Source organism: Harpia harpyja, chromosome 14, assembly GCF_026419915.1.
Source record: "Harpia harpyja isolate bHarHar1 chromosome 14, bHarHar1 primary haplotype, whole genome shotgun sequence".
Taxonomy (NCBI): domain Eukaryota; kingdom Metazoa; phylum Chordata; class Aves; order Accipitriformes; family Accipitridae; genus Harpia; species Harpia harpyja.
In genome coordinates this window covers 37159954-37165979 of record NC_068953.1, presented here as the reverse complement: position 1 = coordinate 37165979, position 6026 = coordinate 37159954, and positions in this window count along the sequence as shown.

The following is a 6026-nucleotide window of genomic DNA, read 5'->3' as shown; positions in this document are numbered from 1 at the left end:
CCCAACTCCTTCCCAGAGATGTCTGTGGAAAACGGAGCTGCTCCAGGATCCCAGGGAAGGCTCCGCATCCCAGCATCCCCCGGCTTCCAGCCAGCTTCCGAAAGTCCCTGTGCTGTGGGCGGCGGGGGGCTGAGCACCGCAGGGGGGGGACCCCCGTGCCGGCCGCCCTCCCGCTCTCCAAACAACATGCCGAGGAGCAAATCCTGCCCCTCTTTGCCCTGCCCAGTGGGGCAGGACCCAGGGCAGCGTGCCGCTGCCTGGGGAGACAGCGGGGCTGGCATGGGGGCCTTGTTTTCGAAGGGAAATGGCTGGGATAAATCACAGCGAGGAAAGTTAGGGCCGGCTTGGCGTGGCGCCAGGGTTAAAATTAGCCCCGGCATGCAGGCCAGCGGGGTATTGTTAAAATAACTGCAGCGCTGGGAATGTGACGGGCTGCGCTTCATCCTCCCGGAGCCCTCCCTGGCCCCAGCCCGCGGGGACGAGCACACCGAAATACAGCCGGAGGCGTCGCGCAGCCTTCGTCTGGGCAGGACGTGTTTCCTCCTGCATCCCGCAGCCGGGGCGGTCCCCTTCACCACGGCCCCATCCCACTCTGGCCCCATCCCATCCCATCCCCAGCCCACCCCAGCTCCTCCAGCAGCAGCAGCAGCAGCCATGGGAATTAGGGCGGCTCACCCCCGTGCTAACCCCGCAGGGGTTAACGCCTCATCCTGGCCCCGCTGGCCGTGCACTGGATGACCATGACCGCCGTCGCCTTGGCCTCATGTTGAGGCCAGATGCTGTGCGGAATGGCACGTCCCTTCACCCCCCCCCCAGCCCCGCTCCCGCCTGCTCTCCCTCGGGATGGAGCCTGCCACTGCCGTCCCCAGGCGGGCAGCCAGCCTCCGGCACCGCAAGCAGCCTTCGGAGCCATGCCGGCATCCAGCTGCGGCATCCTGGCTCCCCTGGACCCGGCTCAGCGTTGGGGATATCCTGCCTGGGGTCCCCCATCGCAGCACGGTCCCTGGGATGTCCCAGAGACAGATTTTGGAGGGTCTGGGTGTGGGGTGGGGGACAAGGACCTGGAAGGGTGGGAGAGCCGATAGCAGTGCCGGGAGGGTGCGTGCAGCCCGGGCAAAGGAGCTAATTCTCCTTGGAGCCACCCTGAGAAACGTTTGCAGATTTGGGTCCCAAACCCAGGCCGGTCACACCCTCGGTGAAGGCTGAACGCCGCAAAGAGCTGCCTCTGCTCACAGGGTGCGCGACCGGCGCGGGGAGATGTCCCAGTGCCCCGGGAGCTCATCCTCCACTCCAGCATCCTGGCATGGGGACGGGGACGGGACAGGGTCCCTTGCGGGGTGCGTGCACCCCCTCTGAAGGCTGTGCCTCAGTTTCCCCAAGGGTGGACCTGTGCTTTCTGAGGTCCTTCAGCACCCACAAAGGTCCCCCTGCCCCACCGGTCACCCCCCTGCGTACCCCCGTGTCTGGACCACGTTCCCAGGACTGGCTCGGCATGGCAAACCCGTCGGTTGGGAGAACCTGCTTCCTGTTAACATTCCTGCCTCTTCCCTCCGCTGCCTGGCTGGGGCCCTCCCTGCCCACAGGCAGGCGTTTCGGGGTCTGCCTTGGCTGGGCAGGGGGCTGGAGCATCCTCCTGCTGCCCCCCGCCCCTCCGACGACCTCCTGCAAAAGCACTGAGGTTTGGAGGATGGAACCAGCTCCGAGCATCCCGGCGGCTGCCCTGGTGCTCCCGCCGCTGGGTGGGCACCCCAGGGGCAGGGTGGCGGTGGGGAGGGCGGCTGGGGGTGCACACAGTGCTCCCCGTGCCCCAGTGGTTTCAGTTGCTGCCCTTATCCAGGACACAGGCTGTTCCCTGCTCCCACTCAGGGTCGCAGCAAGAAAAAAAAAAAACCCGGGGCACGGAGGGCCGAGAGGAAATGCCGGGAACACGGGGCAGGTCTGCTTCCTCCTCCCGCTTCCCAAGGCTGCTCTTGCGTGGGAAAGCCAAGGCCGAGGCACCGCCGCGAGCCCCGCCGGCACGACAGCCGGGTGGGGAGGTGGCAGCGGCGGTGGTGGCCGGTGCATCCTCCCCGGCGAGCACCGAAGCCGGCACGGGAGAGCCCGTCGCTGCTTCTTCTCCGGCGGGCGACTTCCAGGAGTTCTTGTCTTGCTTCTTCCCTTTGAGCCTCTCCCCGCTATGGAAAGAAAATCTGGCATCCTTGGTTTGACCTCTGGGAGACCGGGGTTTATATGCAGGCCAGGCCAGCAAGCAGTAGGGACAACCTATATCCAACCGGCTGGATGCTGCGGGGTGGGAGGATCTCCTCCTGGGTGCAGAAGCAGCCAGGGTCCTGCCGGGACCAGCCGAGCGGCTGGAGTCTGGGGATGTGCTGGGTGCCTCCTGCCCCGGCAGCTGGGACAAGCGGAGCTGCTGATCGGGGGCTCGTCAGCCGCACGGATACCCCCCACCGGCCCCAAGCGCTCAACAATTCGGGATCAGACACCAAAGCAGCCCGGCGGCCTGACCCGCCTCCTCCCTATGGCAAAGGGGAGCGTGGGGTGCAGCTCCCAGGAGGGCGGCCGGGCAAGATCAAGCCTGCCGGGCACGCTACGCTGCCGACGCGCTTAGGAAGCGTGTTGGATCGACACGGCTGCCAACGGGGAGCAAAGTCACGCCTGCTCGTCGGGGCTGGCAGCAGGTCTGGGGCTGCGCGTGCAGGGGATGGGGCCCGGTGGGATTTTGCTGCCCCAACCCAGCCAGACCCATCCCCACCGCGTTGGGAGGTGGAGGAGCGTGTGCCGGCGTGGAGGAGCAAGACCGGGCAGATCTGCACATGGGAGGGCACTGGCGTGGGGCGTCAACGAACCGGGGGCGGAGGGAGACAGCTCAGAGGGCCAGCTCAAATCTTTTAATTGCTGCACTTCTCAAATATTTCTGAAGTGTGACCCTGACTCGCCTCCTCCAGGCAAGGCAACGAGCACCAGCTGGTTCCATTGGCTGTGGCTATAAATGCTCCCTCCTTCTCTCAGCCCAGGGCAATTGGGGGGGGGGGGGGGGGGGTGGTCAGTAGTGCCTGGGCCAGGGGAATAAGCTGGGAACCACCTTTAATTGCAGCTGGGCTTTGCCAGCCTTCCTCCTCCTTCCCCTGCTGCTGAGCTCTGCTGCTCTGCAAAGGGCTGGTCCCCCTTAGCTAGAGCCAGAGCGATGCTCGGGGCAGACCCTGTGCCAGCTCTCCGTGCCAGGATGGATAATCCCTGTCCGGTCCCCGGGAAGGCACAGAGCCCGGGGAGGTAGGTCCTGCGCTGCCGGCAAGCTGCGTCTCTGGGCGTGTTGTTTTTGCAGGAGGAGTGGAGAGACCAGGCTCTGGGATGTGGTTGTCCCTCTGTCATTGTCTGTCTGCCTTGGAGTTGCTGGGCGTGGAAACAGGATAGGCTCAATCTGGCTCGGATTTAAATCAGCAGCCGGGCTGGAGAGCCACGGCAGGCAGCGGCTGCCTGGGGCTTGCTTTCTGGTGTCCAGGTCCTCATGTCTCCATTATTTCCTCTGCTTGCCAGGGCCTGGAAAGCTTTATCTCAGGTGGGCAAGGTGCTGGGGAGATGCCAAACTCCTGGGGACAGCCCTGTCCCTGCATAAGCTTGTCCCCACCTCCTGTGAGGGTGACGTGCCTGCAGCCTGCTTCCCCCCCCCCCAGGCTCTGTCCTGTCCTGTCCTGCTGGGCTTGCTGCCAGCTGAGCCTGTTCTGCAGGCTGCAGGCATGGCCTGCTGAAATCAGGCAGGAACGTAGCAGGGAGGGAGGGCTCCGGGCATCCCAGGGTGCTGGGCTCGGCTCGGAGCCGAGCGGAGGTTCTGAGCCTCGTCACACTGAGCAGCAGCTAGCTCAAGGTCTGGCTCTGAATTTTCCAGGTGGGGCAGCTCCGAGGATGGACCTGGCCACCCCTGGTCAGGTCCTTCACCTGCCTTGGGAGGAATATGTGTCCTCCTGCCATCCCAGGTGGGGTATCCTGGAGACCTTTTCTCATCACCTGCCATCAGGGAATGTGCCCCCCACGGAGAGCCCAGCATGCTCCTTCTGGCTCCCAGAAAAATCCAGAGCATCTCCTGGGGCTGGTGAGAGCTGCCAAGGAGGTTTGGGGATGGGAACAGGGAGGCAGGAGCCCTGGGACCATGCTTTGCCTCCCCAAAATGGGGGGGGGGGGGCTGCCTGCATGAGCTCAGGGGGTTCATGTGCTTGATGTGCCTCTGCCCCCAGGAGCAATGTGGACAATGTTGTCACAAGGTCCTGCAGCCTGTGGTGGTCCACAGCAGCGGAGGAGTTTGGAGGCTGGGGACACGATGCTTAGGTGGGTCCCGGTCTCGTGTGCAAGGCTTGGATGTGCTGGCCTGCAGCCTGACTGGAAATGAAGTCCCTCGTTTGTTGAACCCCCGCATTTGCATGGCTAAAGCTTTTGGGGAGGGTTTCAAAGCCAAATGATGCTATCTGCCCTGCCTGGATGCTGAAAGAAACCGTTTGGCCTATTATTTGTTTGCATTTGAATAGGTGCCTGGAAACTGGTTCATGTCACCAGAGCTGTGACAGACTCTCCATCCCCACCTCCAGAGCCTCCGTGTCTCTGGCTCCTGCCAAGTGCTGGCCCTCCCTGAGCTCCTACCACGATGCTGGTATCGTTATTAACCCAGGAGAGGCGTCGGATCCAGCCTGCCGCAGATGTAGTACCTGGGAGACCGCCGTGAGGTTATGGTCCCCTTCCTGCAGCAGTTATGCGTGACCGGGAGAAGCTTTGCCTTGCCGCAGTGCTTGGACTCATGGCCAGCACAGGACAGGGCCAGGCTGCCGGGGGATGTTGGGTAACTCAAGAGGAGGTTTTCTGGCCGCTTTAAAGGTGCTGTGTGTTTGCTGAGGAAATGGCAGGGGAAAATTGCTTTTACTCCCTTCTCCTTGCTGCTTCCATCGTTTAAACGTGTCCCTTCCCCACTGCCTGCCTGGGGACCAGCGGGGTTGCCTTCTCCCTGAGCCATGCACCAGTGCTGCTCCTCCTGCCTCAGCTGACCTGAGCTTAAATCGGGATGTTAACCCCAGTGCTGGGCTGAAATCCCGGCAGGGCTGCAGGGACTTCCCAACGGATCCAGCCCAGGCTGTGTCCTGCCCCGGGATCCAGTTTCGGGGGCTTCCCAGCGGAGGAGGAGAAACTCCCTGCTTCTGGGGCTTACAGAAAGCAAGGGTGACTTCTTAATTATGAACAAAATAGAAGTGAAACTCATTGGCATTTTTGCTACTTGTGAGCCCCGCTGTGACTCTCTGGGTAATCCGGTGGTCAGGCACTGAGATGCTTTTACCCGTGTGGTCACCTCGGGGTATCTGGAGGGATACCAGCTATCGAGTCCTCCTTGCACCTCCTGGGTGGCTCTATTTGGTGATGTCCTTGCTTTTGACGTGCCCCTTCCTACCATTTAGGAGGTGGTGGCAGGTACGGTCTGTCATCTCCATCCTGTTACACCTCTGTGAATCACTGCAACTCGCTCGCTGTCCTTTGTCTCTGTATCTGGGTGTCTTCTGGCTCCTGCCCTGCTTTCTGCCGCCCCATGTTTTCCCTTTGTGACTTGAGGCTTTGCTTTAGCCTGGCTGTGGGCTGGCTCTCCTCTTGGCCTGCCTTTTATTCCCTGACCCAGGCATCCTCGGAAGCTGCATGTAGATGTATGGGGGTCTTGATGGCCTGTTGATCCAGGTGCCCTCAGTACCTTCTTAGAGTCCCTCTTCTGCCTTTCCTGCTGTTCCCACACCTGATGTCCCCACTCCACCCCAACCCTGCATTTCTCCACACTCACAGGCTGGGCACAGCAATGCCTCCCTGGCACCAGGAGCAGGGACACCTCCCTCCTGAGCAGCACCCACCCTCTCCCACAGCTGGACTGGGAAAGACCTGCACCCCACTGTGGGTGCAGGTTCCCTGCCTGCAGCTCAGGGTTGGGGTGAGCTGGGGGCTTGGCTGGTGGTGGTGCTGCAGAAGAAATGGCTCCAGCCATGTCCTGGGACAGGGGTCCGTGGGGA